This window comes from Somniosus microcephalus, unplaced genomic scaffold (genome assembly GCF_052327205.1).
Source record: "Somniosus microcephalus isolate GS21.2 unplaced genomic scaffold, FLI_Smic_1.0 unresolved_chr2, whole genome shotgun sequence".
In the NCBI taxonomy this organism is placed as follows: domain Eukaryota; kingdom Metazoa; phylum Chordata; class Chondrichthyes; order Squaliformes; family Somniosidae; genus Somniosus; species Somniosus microcephalus.
This window is the reverse complement of record NW_028225180.1, coordinates 10959077-10977833: the sequence shown is the minus strand read 5'-3', so window position 1 is coordinate 10977833 and position 18757 is coordinate 10959077. Positions and strand designations below refer to the sequence as shown.

General features: G+C 47.2%; 1 protein-coding gene and 1 non-coding gene across 2 annotated transcripts in view; both read left to right on the top strand.

Moving 5' to 3' along the window:
- LOC147092098 (AMP deaminase 3-like) overlaps nucleotides 1–18757 on the top strand; it is a 997179-nt gene that overhangs the window by 593548 nt on the left and 384874 nt on the right. The gene's annotated exons all lie outside the window — the stretch shown is intronic.
- Nucleotides 6810–6882, top strand: trnat-ugu (transfer RNA threonine (anticodon UGU)). The gene has a single exon. It is a non-coding gene; the product is annotated as a tRNA-Thr (tRNA).

Below are 18757 nucleotides of genomic sequence, written 5' to 3'. Positions count from 1 at the left end.
GTAGAGACGGATGCCAGTAACCTAGGATTAGGTGCCATCCTCCACCAGCAGCAGGGAGATAGGAAGAGAGTGATAGCATATGCCAGTAGGAGGCTCCGTAATGTTGAAAGAAATGACAGAAACTACAGCAGTATGAAACTAGAGCTCCTCGCCCTCAAATGGGCTGTTTCAGAGAAATTTCGAGGTTACCTTCTAGGTTCCAAGTTCACTGCCATAACAGATAACAACCCCCTGTGTCACCTTTCTACAGCTAAGTTAGGTGCTGTTGAGCAAAGATGGGTGGCTCAGTTAGCTGTTTTTGACTTTGACGTCAAGTACCGCCCAGGCCGCTGTAATGCAGCAGCAGATGCCCTCTCTAGGCAGCCGTTAGCAGGGGAGCCCGAGTCAGACAGTGGGGATGCAGACTATGATGGTTGTGTGGCCATATGTAATGTCACTCACAAGGGAACAGCTCTAGGACCAGACTTAGGGACAGCAGGAGTCAAGTGCTGTAAAGTCAGACAGATCCGTGTTTCGGACGCAGAAGAAAGTACTGAGCGTAGTGAGTTGCAGGGTAACACACCAACACTTCCCGGTTACTCTAAAGAGGAACTACGTAAGTTTCAGGACACAGACCCCACCCTCAGCGTGTTTAGGAAGTTTTGGGGTGAGCAGCGAAGGCCAACTTACAAGGAGAGGTCGCAGTTATCCAAGCTAGTATTATCCACGTTAAAGCAGTGGCCCCGTATTTGTGAGCAAGATGGTTTGTTGTACCGTGTAATCGAGGATGTCCATGTTGGTGAGTGTCACCAGCTACTACTGCCCTCTTGTTTGAAAGAAGTCGTGCTTGAAGGTGTGCATGATCGTATGGGCCATCAGGGAATAGAGCGCACACAGAACCTTTTGAGACAGAGATGTTTTTGGGTTGGGATGTATGGGGATGTGGAACAGTGGGTCAAGAAATGCGAGAGGTGTGTTTTGACAAAAATGCCCCACCCCAAGATACATGCCCCTATGAAATCATTTCTAGCCTCCCGGCCCCTTGAAGGAGTTGCTGTAGATTTCACTATGCTGGAACCGGCCTCCGATGGTCGTGAGAATGTGTTAGTGGTGACCGATGTTTTCACTAAATTCACACAAGCCTTCCCTACTCGGGACCAAAAGGCTGGTACCACGGCAAAAGTCCTTCTCAAAGAGTGGTTCATGAAGTATGGGGTCCCAGAAAGATTGCATTCAGACAGAGGTCGAAATTTTGAGAGTGAAATCATTGCCGAGCTGTGTAAGCTTTATGGTGTAAAGAAAACCCGCACTACCCCACACCACCCAGAAGGAAATGCTCAAGATGAGAGATTCAACAGATCTTTACATGATCTTTTGCGTACACTGCCTCCAGAAAAGAAGCGCCGCTGGCCTGAGCACTTATCTGAGTTGGTGTATGCCTACAATGTAACACCCCATGCTACGACTGGCTACTCACCGTACTATCTGCTTTTCGGGGTTCATCCACACCTTCCTGTAGGTGCTTTATTAGGTCAGGAGCAAGTGTTAGACAAGAAACATGAGTGGTTGGTTGTCCACCAAGAGCGTTTGAAGGAGGCACATGCAAGGGCAAGAGAGTACACTGAAAAGAAATCAGCTCAAAGAATTGAACTTAACAAAGACAAAGTGTACTGTCCAACCATTGAGGTGGGTCAGCTGGTATACTTACGACACAGGCCTTTGGGTAGGAACAAAATTCAGGATGCTTGGGGTCCTACTGTGTACAGAGTGGTGGAGGTACAGGGTACTACACATGCAGTTGAGCCTGTAGAGGGCGGTCCTTTAAAAAGGGTCCATAGAGTTAATCTTAGGCCATGTGTTACCCCTGTCCCTGAGCCTAGGCGGACGAGAACCAAGTCCCCTGTCACCGTACCCCCTGTCACTCTTTTGACAGAATCGTTGCCAGAGCCCTCTGATACTGAGTTTGTTGTGGTAGAGGAAGTCACCTATCCAGAGTTAACTCAGGAGGAAAAAGTAAACAATGATCCTGTTGGTAACGCCCAAGATGTACAGGAATCAGAGGCTGTTTCTGAGCCAGAGCATTCAGATCCTTCTGAGTGTGGGACTGAGGTTGAGGTACCCATTCCGGCTCCTCGCAGAACTAAAAGAGCCAATGCTGGGGTAAACCCTAACCCATACCACTTGCCTCAGTCAGCCTGTAATGCAGCCTCACTCAGTCCTGAGGTGTTCTCTCATGTTTTATCGAGTCTGGGTGCTGCATTTTTTCGAGAAGCTGTAAAAGAAGTGAAAAACGGGTGCTAAGTCACCGAGGACGTTGACTTTAAAGCAGGGGAGAATGTAGCCAAGTGGGAAAATGCAGTGAATATTTAAGTCCACTAGATGGCGCGGTTCATTTTCCCCTTTAGAATTTGAAAAAAGGAGAAAAGGGCTATGGGAAGGGCCATGTGATGCCAAAGGAACCTCCCCTTTCTTCACAGCCTCCATTTTCTAGATCCAGTGTGAGGGATGTGCTCTGAGGAGAGTTGGGGTGAATATGACTTTTGAAATGAACTTAGTCTGCGTAAAGTACAACTAAAACAGCATTTAGTGCAGCCAGACATAGTTTTAAAGTGATATTGTTTCCCAAATCACTCGATATCACGGGGATGCTTGCAGATTGTCCCACCATGTGCTGGTGTTAACCTTTGTTAAAATTGTTGTTGAGTCCTTGGGGCTACGTTTCGAACGAGTTTAATACTTTCTGTTTGCTTGTAAGAGGTAACAAGTGATAACGGGACATACGAATGTATGGTATGATATGTTTTGTTTTGTATAATGATTGTTAGTTAATTAACTACCTGCACCTGTGGTTTACCTCATGTTCTGTTTTACAGCAAGCCACTGCCGTACTTTGTCGACTGTGTTTTATGTATTTACAATTTCATCCTAAACCTAGACCCAAGTTATTAATACAGAATAAAAAAAACCCAAAAACGAAAGTTCGTGTCCTGTGCTGCTCCATTTCGCCAATTGAAATAAAGAATAGATTTGCCTTTCTAATCTAGGCTTTATTAACTTAAAAATCCTGTAGCACATCTTCAACACCCAGTCCCAACTAAAGGCTGGAAAGAACTGAATTTAAGATGGCCACCACAAATCACATGACATCAACTACCAATGAGATTACAACATATATCCCAAGGCAGGAAACAAACAACCAATCACAATACTTCTTACTAAACATAAAGAATAACCACCACAATACACAACTACATAAAATAATAAAGCAGCAGAGACTGAGAGTAACTTCAAGTGATCTTTACTGGGTAACTGGAACTTCGGCACTGACTATACAAATCGATACGCGTCTGTTATATACACTCGCAACTAAGGATGTACATCCGCAAAACAAAGTAGTCCCTTCAATGTTGTATACATTACAAATGTAATCGGGGCCGAGGATATGATCTGAAATTGTTGAACGCTATATTGAGTCCGGAAGGCTGTAAAGTGGCAAGTCGGAAGATCAGTCCATAAGGGTGACCCCGAGCTTCCAGTCGTCTCTCATTTTACTTCACCGCCCCATTCCCACTCAGACCTCACCGTAATCGGCCTCTTGCATTGTTCCATGGAAGCTCAGCGTAAACTCGAGGAACAGCACCTCATCTTCCGATTAGGCACTTTACAGCCTTCCGGACACAATATCGGGTTCAACAATTTCAGATCATAACCTCGGCTCCTATTACAGTTTAACTTATTTTTTATCCCCATATTTGTTTTGGTCCTTTTCCTACCCCCCGCCCTTATTTTTTCTCTCTCCCACATGGCAGCTCTCTCCCATTCTGCCAGCACATTTCACACCTAATCTCGAGCCATCTTTTGTCTCCACTAGTCCTATCACCATCTCATCTCGGTTTGAATACCTCTGAATACCTTCACTTCTCTTTTGTTCTCTCCCAGCCTGGCCTCTCAATCTATTTCATTTCCTGTGCCTTTCCAGTCTTGACAAAGAGTTTGACTCGAAACATTGACTCTCTTTTCTCTCCACGGATGTTACCTTGCCTGCTGAGTTATTCCAGCATTTTCTGTTGATAGTACACTTTACTCCCACTCTCTGACTCTCCTTGCCTCCCTCTCTCCCTCCATCCTCCATCTCTCCCCTTCCCTCTTTCTCTCTCTCCTCTTCCCCCCCTCTCTACACTTCCCCAGCCCCTTCGCACTCTTCCCTCTCTCTCTCCCTCCGGCTCTCTCTCTTTTCTGCCCCTTCGCCTTGCTCTCTCCCTTCCCCTCTCTCACTCCACTCCCTCTCATTCCCCCTCCCCCTCTCTCTCCCTCCTTCCCCCTCTCACTTTATCTATTCATGGAGGGGAGAGGCGAAAGGGAGAGTGAGGGGGAAGGGCAGAGAGAAAAGGGATGGCGAGTGAGTGTGGGTGAAGTGGAGAGAGGGAAGAAGATAGAGAGAGGGGAAGGGGAGAGCGTGTGGGTGAAGGGGAGAGAGGAAAGGAGATAAAGAGATGCAAGGAGAGAGGCGGAAGTGGGGAAGGGGAGAGAGGGAAGGAGATAGAAAGAGGGGTTGGGGAGAGATGGAAGGAGAGAGACTGAAGGGGAGAGAGAGTGAAGCGGAGAGACAGAGGGAAGCGAGAATGGAAGGGGAGAGAGAGGCAGATGGAGGAAAGGGGAAGGGGAGTGAGAGAGGGGGAAAGCATTGAGAGATGGGGAAGGGAGAGATATAGTTAGAAGGGAAGAGAAGAGAAGAAAGAAGGGGAGTGGAGCGAGGGAAGGAGATAGAGCGAGGGGAAGGGGAGAGATGGAAGGATAGAGGTGGAAGGGGAGAGAGAGAGGGAAGTGGAGAGACAGTGAGAAGGGAAGAGATGAGCGAACGAAAGGGCAGAGAGGAGACAAAGGTGGATGGAGAAAGAGAGAGGGAGAGGGAGAGAGGAGGGAGAAGGAAAGTGTGGGAGTGAGGGGTGAGAAGGAGGGGGAGAGGGAGAGAAGGTGTGGAAGAGCGGGGTGAGAAGGGGAGAGAGAGGGAAGGTGTGGGAGAAAAGGAGGAAGAGAGGGGTGAAAAGGGAAGTGAGAGCAAAGGTGTGGGAGAAGGAGAGGAAGAGAGGGGGAAGGGGAGAAAGAGGCAAGAGCGTGAAGGAGAATTGGAGAGAGGAACAATTGGGAGAGAGCAGGAGGGGAAGTGAGAGAGCCTGTTCTCAGGTTGGTCTCGGAGCTGTTTCATACTTAAAGTAAACATGCAATTTATTAACGGTGAGTTCAGAAACAGAAGCTAAATTTATAGAGGCCCCAGTGAGATTTGAACTCACGACCCCTGGTTTAACCCCTGAGGTATGGAGCCAGCTGGTGAGCAGCTTGTCATTCTCAATTAGTGCTGGTTGTTTAAAGACTGAGGCAGGGCGCAGTTCAACACTCAGATTGTGTCTCATATCCCAATACCTGCCTCAGTCTCTCCTTGCCTGCCTTCAGTAGTCACTTATCTATAACAATATATAGCGTATAAACATAGAAGATAGGAGCAGGAGTAGGCCATTCGACCCCTCGAGCCTGCTCCGCCATTTAATGAGATCATGGCTGATCATCCAAATTCAGTACCCTGTCCCTGCTTTCTCCCCATATCCCTTGATCCCTTTAGCCTTAAGAAATATATCCAACTCCTTCTTGAATATATTTAATGAGTTGGCCTCAACTGCCTTTTGTGGTAAAGAATTTCACATGTTCACCACTCTTTGGGTGAAGAAATTCCACCTCATCTCTGTCCTAAATGGCTTACCCCTTATCTTTAGACTGTGACCCCCTGGTTCTGGACTCCCCGGCCATTGGGAACATCCTTCCTGCATCTAGTCTGTCTAGTCCTGTCAGAATTTTATAAGTTTAATGAGATCCCCTCTCATTCTTCTAAACTCCAGCGAGCATAAGCCCAATCGACCCAATCTCTCGTCATACGTCATTCCTGCCATCCCAGGTATCAGCCTGGTAAATCTTCGCTGCACTCCCTCCATGGCAAGAACATCCTTCCTCAGATGGGCGACCAAAACTGCCCACAATACTCAAGGTGTGGTCTCACCAAGGCCCTGTACAACTGCAGCAAGACAGAGAAAGAGAGAGAGAGAATGAGACAGAGAAAGAGAGAGAGAGAGTGAGAGAGGGACAGAGAGAGAGAAAGAGAGAAAGTAGGAGAGAGAAAGAGAGTGAGAGAAAGTGAGAGAGAGATAGAGAGAGAAGGTGAGAGAGGGAGAGAGAGTTTGAGAGAGAGAGAAATTGCGAAAGAGAAAGTGAGACAAAGAAAGAGAGAAAAAGAAATGAGAGAGAAAAAGCGAGAGAGGGAAAGTGGGAGAGAGAAGTAGAGAGAGAGTTAGAGAGAGAGAAAGAGAGAGAAAGTGAGAGAGAGAAGGATAGAGAGAGAGAAAAGTGTCAGAGACAAATTGAGAGAAAAAGAGTGAGAGAGAATGTGAAAGAGAGAATGAGAGAGAAAGTGAGAGAGAGAAAGTGAGAGAGAGAAAGAGAGAGAGAGAAAGAGAGAGAGAAGGTGACAGAGGGAGAGAGAAAGTGAGAGAGAGAGAGAAAGTGAGAGAGAAAGAGAGAGAAAGTGAGAGAGAAATTGATAGAAAAAGAGTGGGAGAGAGATAAAGTTTGAAAGAAATAGAGAGAGAGAGAGATAGAGTGTAACTGAGTTGCCTTGGGACGTTTTAGTACGTGAAAGTTGCTCTATTGTTGTTGAGAGGTGACTATTGAAGAGCCTGAGGCAGGTATCGGGGGATGAGACACAACCTGAGTGGTGAACTGTGCCCTGCCTCATTCTTCAAACACACAGCACTAACTGGAATGAGCAGTAATTCAATGCAGGTGGCTCCATAGCTCAGGGGTTAGAGCACTGGTCTTGTAAACCAGGGGTCGTGAGTTCAAATCTCACTGGGGCCTCTGTAATTTTAGGTTCTGTTTCTGAACTCAATGTTAATTAACAGCATGTTTCCTTTTAAGTATTAAACAGCTCCGAGACCAACCCGAGAACAGGCTCCTTCTCCATCAGTCCCTTTACTCCCCCTCTCTCTGTCTCCTTGCCTCTCTCTCCATCCACTCCAATTTCCTTCCCCCTCTTGTTGTGTATGTAACCTGTTCCACCTTAAGAGAGCTTAAGCCTGTTCCACCTTAAGAGATGTACTACCTTCTCAGGCTGCTGTAGACGTAATACCGGGGGTGAACACACCGGTATATAAGCACTGTGCAGTAATCTTGTATTCAGTGTAGTCCCTACCTCCAACCAGTAAAGACCTGTTTTATTGTTACTGATTAAGTCTGAGTATTAATTACTTGAACAACTCACAGACTTAACACTGGCGACGAGTCAGGTTCTTACCCTGCGGCAGTTATTCCATGGCGGCTTCGTCCACAGACAGGACGTTGAAGAGAGGTTTCAAATCTCACCACCCCACTGGAAGCGACAGGCATTAGGACCCTGAAGCCTCCATCAGCGACTGAAAACTGGAGGACAGAAGACATCCTGCAGCTTCTTTTTCAACCTCGGTGGTGGGTAAGCCGAGCAGCGTTGGCTGCAAAGACAGGGCTGGGGGAAGTCGGAGATAAGGGCCATCGATCGCAATCCCTGATAAGGGCCGCACTCGGGCTGAAAGGCGCAGCGTCGGCAGACACTGAAGGCGCGAGAGCCGCGGTGAAAAGCGCGGGCCATCGATCGCGGCGGAGATAAGGGCCGCACTCGGGGCTGAAGGGAGACGGCGTCGGGGGACGGGTGAAGACCGCCAAGCGCGGGAAAACCGCCATTTTGTGGGCGGAGGACGACGGCAAGAGCGGGAAGCCGCCATCTTGGATAGCAGTAAAAAAAAAATCTGAGAAATTGCAAATCTGATAAAGTACTACAATGCCTAAACACGGGAATATTAGCAACTTTGATAGTGACATCGAAGATTGGGCCATATATGTTGAACGAGTTAAAAATTATTGTAAGGCCAATAAAATTCGTGAGGCTGATAAAGCACTAACATTATTAAATTTAATGGGTGCGAAGACATACGGGCAATTGAAACACCTGTTATCACCAGATGAACCGGCGGATAAGACGTTCGATGAGATTGTTACTGTCCTGAAAGATCATCTAAACCCCACGCCGCTGATGCTAGCGGAACGATTTAAATTTTACGACAGAAGGCAGCTACAGCATGAAAGCAATGCTGAATATTTGCTGGAATTGCGTAAATTAGTGAAATATTGCCAGTTTGGAACGGGACTGACAGATGCACTACGAGACAAATTTGTGTGTGGTTTATTTAAACAGGATACACAAAAGCGACTGCTCGAGGAGAATGAGCTGACGCTTGAGAAGGCGGTCACTATGGCAGCAGCACACGAAGCCGCAGCGAGAGGCACGGCAGTAATGCAGCTACGGTCACCGGAGCTCAGTGCACACAAATTGGGTGTGAGTTCTGGCAAATGTTATCGTTGTGGAAAGACAACGCATGATCAGAAACAGTGTTGGTTTAAAAACCAAGAATGTAGAACTTGTGGTAGGCTTGGACACATAGCTAGAGTATGCAGGTCAGGGAAGAAGACCAGCAACAAGAAGTCACCGCAAGGAAAATACGCAAAAGTGCACAAGGTGGCCGAACAGGAGTCCGATTCAGACGCTAGCAGTAATGAACTGGCTGGCTTAAGCAGTATTGAACTGGCTAGCTTAAGGGTACTCAACGTTGGTAAGGGTGCAGACCTCCAGACAATTTGGGTTACTCTTCAGATAGAAGGAGTCCAAGTAAAAATGGAATTGGACACTGGATCGGCATTGTCGGTCATGAATAAGAAAGATTACAGAAGGTTATTCAAACATATTCCCCTACAGGATACGGAGATTATATTGACAACCTACACGGGGCAGAGAGTGTACCCCATCGGGACAATAAAGGTTGCAGTGGCCAACAAGGGCGAAGGAAGTCAAATAATGGACTTATATGTGCTACCGGAGGGAGGTCCACCACTACTAGGCCGGGAGTGGTTTAGAAACATAAATATGGACTGGCATTCGCTAAAAGCCATAAAGAGTGAGAACTCGGTGCAGATAATCAGCCCAGACTCTAGAACTGATGATGGTAAGACCAACCCATGTGCAAAAGACAAAGTTTCAGCACAGAATTCCACTGAGCAACAACAACATAGTTTAACAGAGAATTCTGAGTCTGTCAAGTCTACTGATATGCACATTTTTGAGGGACACTGGGCTCGAACTCAACTCCATTTCAAACTATAACAGCAATTAGAACAAATGATTCGCCGTTTTGAGCAAGAGATGAATGAAATAAAAAAGTTCTTTGTTACAGAGTGGGAGAATCTGGAAAGGCAACAGAAGCAACTGATGGAGAAAATGGAGCAGGAGCACACCAACCATCTGCGCGAGGAGGCCGAACGAATCAAAGCTGATTCAGGTTCTGAAGGTGCGTGCCATAATCTGGTGTCAGAAGAGTTAACGGTCAGCCAACTCCTTCATATGCTGAGGGACAAGACTCTGAAATGGGAAAAACTTGAACACGAGCTGCGATCTTCAAAGGAAAAGGGTTCGGAGCTCTCAAAAGTCATTGAGATGGCTGATGTGACGACACAAACTGAAACGACTGCAACAGAGCAGCCATTGGATGCCAAAAGTACGCTGACTCACGTCAATGTAGAACAACAGACCGCTGAAACAGCTGCTCCGGTAGAGGGATTGCATAGTCCGATCAATCAATCTCCAAAGGAAGTTGAAGTATTAAAATCACAAATGAGGTCACAAGTAAACGACTTGCTGAAAGCCCAGAAAAAGCTGGATGCAGAGGTACACATGAAGAAGTCTCTTCAGGAAAGATGTCTGGATTTGGAACAAGAGCTGGCTAACGTCCAGCTGGGTATGGAGGAAATAGACGACCCTCTCGCTGACCTGTCGGACGACTCCGAATATTACTATGTCCTGTCCTGCCCAACTTGTAACTTCGACTCCCACCATACAGAAATCATGGAGGAGCACCGAAAGTCTACGGAACATCGGGAGAAGGTGGCTCTACTACGAAAAAAGGAGGAAGAGAAGGAGGAACTGCGCATGCAGCTGGCAGCTGTGGCAGCTGACAATGGAGCCCAGAGAGTCTCCAAGAAGCAGAAAAGGAAAAGTAAAAACAGAAGATGACCCATCTGAACCATTATCACCTCTATCAGATCACACACGTGGTCCCTCCGAACGGAGCCAAATCAGTTCGGAAGTTCAAGCTGTTAAATCCATGAAAGGACTATTGAATGAGTAACGTGAACCGACTACACCACAGAGATTGAATCTGTGAACTGTTTTCCGCAGAGACTGAATCTGTGATATGTTACGTTAAACATGAAGTTATATATGTATATATGTTATTACGTTATGTTAAATGGGGGGGATGACTATAAAGCTAAGAAGGGAGGAGTGTTGTGTATGTAACCTGTTCCACCTTAAGAGAGCTTAAGCCTGTTCCACCTTAAGAGATGTACTACCTTCTCAGGCTGCTGTAGACGTAATACCGGGGGTGAACACACCGGTATATAAGCACTGTGCAGTAATCTTGTATTCAGTGTAGTCCCTACCTCCAACCAGTAAAGACCTGTTTTATTGTTACTGATTAAGTCTGAGTATTAATTACTTGAACAACTCACAGACTTAACACCTCTCACTCTGTCCTTTCCCCTTGGGGAGAAAAGAAGGGGAAAGAGGAGAGGAGGATGGGGAGAGCAGGGGCAAAACTGAGAGAGTGGCTGTAGGGGAGAGAGAATGTGTGTGAAGGGGAGAGAGTGTGGGGTGGTAGAGAGAGGGAACTGGAGAGAGGGGTGTAAAGTGGATGGAGAAAGAGCAATGAGACAGAGGAAGGAAGGGGAAGAGGAAAGGTGAAAAGCAGAGAGACAGAGTGAGAAGGGCGAGAGAAAGAAGGAAGTGAAGTGTGTGATTAGGACAGAGATAGATTGGAAGGAGAGATGAGCAAGGGAATGGAAGAGAGGGAGTAAGAACTTGGTCTCAGCTGTTTAATACATAAAGTATACATGCTGTTGATTAACAGTGATTTCAGAATGGAATCTACATTTGCAGAGGCCCACAGATGAGATTTGAACTCACGACCCCTATGTTTAATTAGACCAGTGCTCTAACCCCTGAGCTATGGAGCCACCTAGTGCACATCTTGTCCTTCCCAATTAGTGCTGGTTGTTTGAAGACTGAGGCAGGGCACAGTTCCACACTCAGATTGTGCCTCAACCCCGATACCTGCCTCAGTCTCTTCTTGCCTGCCTTCAGTAGTCACTTCTCCATAACAATATATATATCATATAAACAAAGAAAATAGGAGCAGGAGTAGGCCATTCGACCCCTTGAGCCTGCTCCACCATTTAATGAGATCATGGCTGACCATCCAAATTCAGTACCCTGTCCATGCTTTCTCCCCATACCCCTTGATCCCTTTAGCCTTAAGAAATATATCTAATTCCTTCTTGAATATATTTAATGAATTGGCGTCAACTGCCTTTTGTAGTAAAGAATTCCACAGGTTCACCACTCTCTGGGTGAAGAAATTCCTCCTCATCTCTGTCCTAAATGGCTTACCCCTTATCTTTAGACTGTGACCCCTGGTTCTGGACTCCCCCGCCATCGGGAACATCCTTCCTGCATCTAGTCTGTCTAGTCCTGTTAGAATTTTATAAATTTAATGAGATCCCCTCTCATTCTTCTAAACTCCAGCGAATATAAGCCCAACCGACCCAATCTCTCCTCAGACGTCATTCCTGCCATCCCAGGTATCAGCCTGGTGAATCTTCGCTGCACTCCCTCCATGGCAAGAACATCCTTCCTCGGAGAAGGCGACCAAAACTGCACACAATACTCAAGGTGTGGTCTCACCAAGGCCCTGTACAACTGCAGCAAGACAGAGAGAGAGAGAGAGAAAATGAGAGAGGGAAAGAGAGAGAGAAAGAGAGAGAAGGTATGAGAAAGAGAGAGTGCGAGAAAGTGAGTGCGAGATAGGGAGAGAGAGAAGGTGAGAGCGGGAGAGAGAAAGCGAGAGAGAGAGAAAGTGAGAGAGAAATTGATAGAAAAAGAGAGAGAGAGAGAAAGTGAGAGAGAGAAAGTGAAAGAAATAAAAAGAAAGTGAGAGAGAAAGAGAGAGGGAAAGTGGGAGCGAGAAGGAGAGAGAGATAGTTACAGAGAGAAAGTGAGCGAGAGAGAAATTGAGAGAGAGAGAAAGTGAGAGAGAAATTGATAGAAAAAGAGAAAGAGAGAGAGAGAGAAAGAGAGAGTGAGAGAAAGTGAGAGAGAGAAAGAGAGAGAGAGAAGGTGAGAGAGGGAGAGAGAAAGTGAGAGAGTGAGAGAAATTGAGAGAGAGAAAATGAGAGAGAAAGAGAGAGAGAAATTGAAAGAAAAAGAGAGAGAGATAAAGATTGAACGAAACAGAGAGAGAGAGTGTAACTGAGTTGCCTTGGGATGTTTTAGTACGTGAAAGTTGTTCTTTATTGTTGCTGAGAAGTGAATATTGCAGAGACTGAGGCAGGTATCGGGGGATGAGACACAATCTGAGTGGTGAACTGCGCCCTGCTTCATTCTTCAAACTCACAGCACTAACTGGAATGACAATCAACTTTGCGCAGGCGGCTCCATAGCTCAGGGGTGAGCGCACTGCTCGTGTAAGCCAGGGGCGTGAGTTTAAATTTCACTGGGGCTTCTATAAATTTAGCTTCTGTTTCTGAATGCCCTGTTAATTCACAGCATGTTTACTTTTACGTATTAAACAGCTCTGAGACCAACCCGAGAACAGGCTCTCTCTCCCTTCCCCATCTCCATCTGTCCATATACCCTTTACTCCCCCTCTCTGTGTCTCCATGCCTCTCTCTCCCTCCATCCCCCCCACTTTCCCCCCCCGACTCTCCAGTACCCTTCCTCCCACTCTCCTTCCCCCTCTCACTCTGTCCGCTCCCCTTGGGGAGAAAAGAAGGGGAAAGAGGAGAGGAGGATGGGGAGAGACGAAGTGAAATTGAGAGAGGGGGTGTAGGGGAGAGAGAAAAGGGAAGGAGATAGAGAGAGGGGAAGTGGAGAGAGGGAAGGAGATAGAGAGGGGGGAAGGGGAGGGAGTGTGTGTGAAGGGGAGAGAGGGAAGGAGATAGAGAGAGGGGAAGGGGAGCGAGTGTTTGTGAAGGGGAGAGAGGGAAGGAGATACAGAAAGGGGAAGGGGAGGGAGTGTGTGTGAAGGGGAGAGAGGGAAGGAGATAGAGAGAGGGGAAGGGGAGCGAGTGTTTGTGAAGGGGAGAGAGGGAAGGAGATACAGAAAGGGGAAGGGGAGGGAGTGTGTGTGAAGGGGAGAGAGGGAAGGAGATAGAGAGAGGGGAAGGGGAGCGAGTGTTTGTGAAGGGGAGAGAGGGAAGGAGATACAGAAAGGGGAAGGGGAGGGAGTGTGTGTGAAGGGGAGAGAGGGAAGGAGAGACTGGGTGAAGTAGAGAGGGAAGTGGAGAGTGTGGGTGAAGTGGAGAGAGGGAAGGAGATAGAGAGAAGGGAAGGGGAGGGAGTGTGTGTGAAGGGGAGAGATGGAAGGAGATAGAGAGAGGGGAAGGGGAGAGTGTGTGGGGCGGTAGACAGAGGGTGAAGGAGAGAGAGCTGAAGAGGAGTGATAGAGGGGAAGAGGGAGAGAGGGGTGTAAGGTGGATGGAGAAAGAGCAATGAGACAGAGGAAGGAACGGGAAAGAGGAGCAAGGGCTGAGAGGGAGATAGAGGGGAAAGGTGAAAAGCAGAGAGACAGAGTGAGAATGGGAGTGAGGGAGGCGAGAGAAAGGCAGATGGAGAAAGAAGGACAGAGATCGAGGGGAGATGTGGGAGTGAGTGGTGAGTAGGACAGAGATAGATCGGGAGGGGAGAGAGAGAGAAGGTGTGTGGGAGAGAGAGGCAAGGGCGTGAAGGGGAATTGAAGAGAGGGAGTAGGTGGGAGAGAAAGAACCTGTTCTCGGGTTGGTCTCAGAGCTATTTAATACTTAAAGTATACATGCTGTTAAATAACGGTGGTTTCAGAAAAGAAGCTAAATTTTCAGAAGTCCCAGCAAGATTTGAACTCACGACCCCTGGTTAATTAGACCAGTGCGCTAACTCCTAGAGCTATGGAGCCACCTGGTGCACATTTTGTCATTCCCAATTATTGCTGGTTGTTTGAAGACTGAGGCAGGGCGCAGTTCAACACTCAGATTGTGTCTCATCCCCCGATACCTGCCTCAGGCTCTTCTTGCCTGCCTTCAGTAGTCACTTCTCAATAACAATATATATCATATAAACATAGAAGATAGGAGCAGGAGTAGGCCATTCAACCCCTCGAGCCTGCTCCACCATTTAATGAGATCATGGCTGATCCTCTAAATTCAGTACCCTCTCCCTGCTTTCTCCCTATATCCCTTGATCCCTTTAGCCTTAAGAAATATATCCAACTCCTTCTTGAATATATTTAATGAATTGGCCTCTACTGCCTTTTGTGGTAAAGAATTCCACATGTTCACCACTCTCTGGGTGAAGAAATTCCTCCTCATCTCTGTCCTAAATGGCTTACCCCTTATCCTTAGACTGTGACCCCTGGTTCTGGACATCCCCGCCATTGGGAACATCCTTCCTGCATCTAGTCTGTCTAGTCCTGTTAGAATTTTATAAGTTTAATGAGATCCCCTCTCATTCTTCTAAACTCCAGCGAATATAAGCCCAATCGACCCAATCTCTCCTCAGACGTCATTCATGCCATCCCAGATATCAGTCTGGTGAATGTTCGCTGCACTCCCTCCATGGCAAGAACATCCTTCCTCAGAGAACGCAACCAAAACTGCACACAATACTCAAGGTGTGGTCTCACCAAGACTCTGTACAACTGCAGCAAGACAGAGAGAGAGAGAGAGAAAGTGAGACAGAGAAAGAGAGAGAGAGAGTGAGAGAGAGAAAGAGAGAGAGATAAAGCGAGAGAGAGAAAGTGAGAGACAGAGAAAGTGCGAGAGAGAGAGAATGTGAGAGAGCGAAAGTGAGAAAGAGAGAGAGAGAGAGAAAGTGAGAAAGAGAAAGTGAGAGAGAGACAGAGAATGTGGGAGAAAGTGAGAGAGAGATAGAGAGAGAAAGTGAGAGAGAGAAAGAGAGAGCGAGAGAGAAAGTGAGGTGGAGAAAGAGAGAGAAGATAGTGAGAGATAGAAAGAGTGAGAGATAGTGAGGGAGAGAAAGGGAGCGTGAGAATGTGAGAGAGAGAGAAAGAGGGAGATAAAGTGAGAGAGAGAGAGAGAAAGTGAGAGAGAGAAAGAGAGAAAGTGAGAGAGAGAAAGAGAGAGAAATTGAGAGAGCAAGAGAGAGAGATAGTTAGAGAGAGAAAGAGAGCATGAGAAAATGAGAGAGAGAGAGAGAGAGAGAAAGAGGGAGAAAGTGAGAGAGAGAGAGAAATTGAGAGAGAAAGTGAGAGAAAGGGAGAGGGAGAAAGCAAATGAAAGTGAGAGAGAGAAAGTGAGAGAAAGAGAGTGAGAGAGGCACAGAGAAAAGGATAGAGATAGAATGACAGAGACAGAAAGAGAGTGAGAGATAGATAGAGAGAGAGTGGTAGAGACACAAAGAGGGAGAAAGATAGAAAGAAGGAGGCAGAGAGACTGAGAGAGAGATAGAGTGTAACTGAGTTGCCTTGGGACGTTTTAGTACGTGAAAGTTGCTCTATTGTTGTGGAGAGGTGACTATTGAAGAGCCTGAGGCAGGTATCGGGGGATGAGACACAATCTGAGTGGTGAACTGCGCCCTGCCTCATTCTTCAAACACACAGCACTAACTGGGAATGACAACCAATGCTGGGAAGGTGGCTCCATAGCTCAGGGGTTAGAGCACTGGTCTTGTAAACCAGGGACCTTGAGTTGAAATCCCCCTTGAATAACTACAAATTTCACTGGGGCCTCTACAAATCCAGCTTCTGTTTCTGAGCTCACCGTAATTAGCAGCATGATTTCTAATCGAAAGATCAGTCTGCAAGGATGACCCCGAGCTTCCGGTCGCCTGTCACTTTAATTCACCGCTCCATTCCCACTCGGACCTCACTGTACTCGGCCTCTTGCATTGTTCCACGGAAGCTCACCGTAAACTCGAGGAACAGCACCTCATCTTCTGATTAGGCACTTTACAGCCTTCCGGACTCAATATCGAGTTCAACAATTTCAGATCATAATCTCGGACCCCATTACATTTTGACTTATTTTTTATCCCCACCTTTGTTTTGGCCTTTTCCCCCCACTTTGTTTCTTTTTTTTTCTCTCTCCCACATGGCAGCTGTCTCCCATTCTGCCAGCACATTTCACAGCTAATCTAGAGCCGTCTTTTGTCTCCATTAGTCCTATCACCATCTCGTCTCGTTTTGAATACCTCTGAATACATTCACTTCTCTTCTGTTCTCTCCCAGCCTGGCCTCTCAATCTATTTCATTTCCTGTGCCTTTCCAGTCTTGACAAAGAGTTTCACCCGAAACGTTGACTCTATTTTCTCTCCACGGATGTTGCCTGGCCTGCTGAGTTATTCCAGCATTTTCTGTTGTTAGTACCCTTTACTCCTGCTCTCTGACTCTCCTTGCCTCCCTCTCTCCCTCCATCCTCCATTTCTCCCCTTCCCTCTTTCTCTTTCTCCACTTCCCCCCCCCCCCACCTCTCTACACTTCCCCAGGCACATCACACTCTTCCGTCTCTCTCTCTCTCCAGCTCTCTCTCTTTTCTGCTCATTCGCCTTCCTCTCTCCCTTCCCCTCTCTCTCTCCACTCCCTCTCATTCCCCCTCCCCCTCTCTCTCCCTCGTTCCCCCTCACACTTTATCCTTCCATGGAGGGGAGATGCGAAAGGGAGAGTGAGGGGGAAGGGCAGAGAGGGAAGAAGATAGAGAGAGGGGAAGGAGAGAGCGTGCAGGCGAGGGGGAGAGAGGAATGGAGGTAAAGAGATGCAAGGAGAGAGGCGGAAGTGGGGAAGGAGAGAGAGGGAAGGAGATAGAGAGAGGGGAAGGGGAGAGATGGAAGGAGAGTGACAGAAGGGGAGAGAGGGAGGGAAACGTAGAGACAGAGGGAAGCGAGAGGTGAAGGGGGAGAGAGGCGGATGGAGGAAAGGGGATGGGGAGTGAGAGAGGGGGAAAGGAGTGAGAGATGGGGAAGGGGAGAGACGTAGTTAGAAGGGGAGAGAAGAGAAGAAAGAAGGGAAGTGGAGCGAGGGACGCAGATAGAGAGAGGGGAACGGGAGAGATGGAAGGAGAGAGGCAGAAGGGGAGAGAGAGAGGGAAGTGGAGAGACAGAGTGAGAAGGGAAGAGATGAGAGAACGGAAGGGGAGAGAGGAGAGAAAGGTGGATGGAGTAAGAGCAATGAGACAGAGGAAGGGGAAGAGGGAGAGACAAAGGGGAAGAGGAGCGAGGGAGATAGAGGGGAAGGGTGGAAAGTGGAGAGAGAGAGAGAAGGGGAGCGGGGAAGGAGAGGTTGAGAGAGGAGAATGAGAGAGGGAGAGAGGAGGTAGAAGAAAGGTGTGAGAAGGAGGGGGAGAGGTAGAGAAGGTGTGGAAGAGAGGGAGGGGGAAGCAGAGAGAGAGGGAAGGTGTGGATGAGAAGGGAAGTGAGAGCAAAGGTGTTGGAAGGGGAGAGAGAGGCAAGGGCATGAAGGAGAATTGGAGAGAGGTAGTAATTAGCAGAGAGCAGGAGGAGAAGTGAGAGAGTCTTTTCTCGGGTTGGACTCAGAGCTGTTTAATACTTAAAAGGGAACATGCTGTGAATTGATGGTGAGCTCAGAAACAGAAGCTAAATTTATACAGGCACCAGTGAGATTTGAACTCACAGACCCCGGTTTAACAAGACCAGTGCTCTAACCCCTGAGCTATGGAACCACTTGGTAAATCACCTGCCATTCCCAATTAGTGCTGGTTGTTTGAAGAATGAGGCAGGGCACAGTTCCACACTCAGATTGTGTCTCATCCCCCGATACCTGCCTCAGTCTCTCCTTGCCTGCCTTCAGTAGTCACTTCTCCATAACAATCTATATCATAGAAACATAGAAGATAGGAGCAGGAGTAGGCCATTCGACCCCTCGAGCCTGCTCCGCCATTTAATGAGATCCTGGCTCGTATGTTCATTAATAAACAGACATTCTTATTATGAACACAGCTAGCTTTTGCTAGACACTTTTATTGAGCCCATGTGGACTAGGTACAGTATCTGTAGAGGCTTCCATCCTGACTGCTGCCTTGTAGGTAGCCTAGTGCCTCATGGGTAAAGTAGTCTTAATATACATACAGCTGGGTAGTGTAGTCTTATACATACAGCTATGTACAGCTGTACACAGCTCTACAGCTCTGCCTAGTGTCCGCTATAGAATGACATGTTATTGATCATTACATCCCCCTTTCTTTGAGGTTTAACAAAATCAATATCAATCAACTTTCAAGAAAACAATAAAGGTAATATCAGTAACACTTTTGTTAGTGCTCTATAAACATAAACATTTTCAAAACAGTCAACACATTTTCAAAGCTTTACATTATACTCAAAGATTAAGTCTATCAGGCTCCTTTACTTCACGTGTGGATCTTCTCAACACGGGTAAGTCTGACGTGTCTTCATGAGATTGTTCTGGCGGTGAATGACAAGATGCAGTTGCGGCATTGTCATCAATCTGCTCTTGTATAGATCGAGGTCTCCTTGCGATCTTTGCTTCGAGAAGGTTTCAGTGTTTCCTTCACTCTTCATGCCATAACTCTCAATGTAGTCAATGCACTCTCGAAAAACTGCTGGCAGCTGGATCCCATCATACAGCAT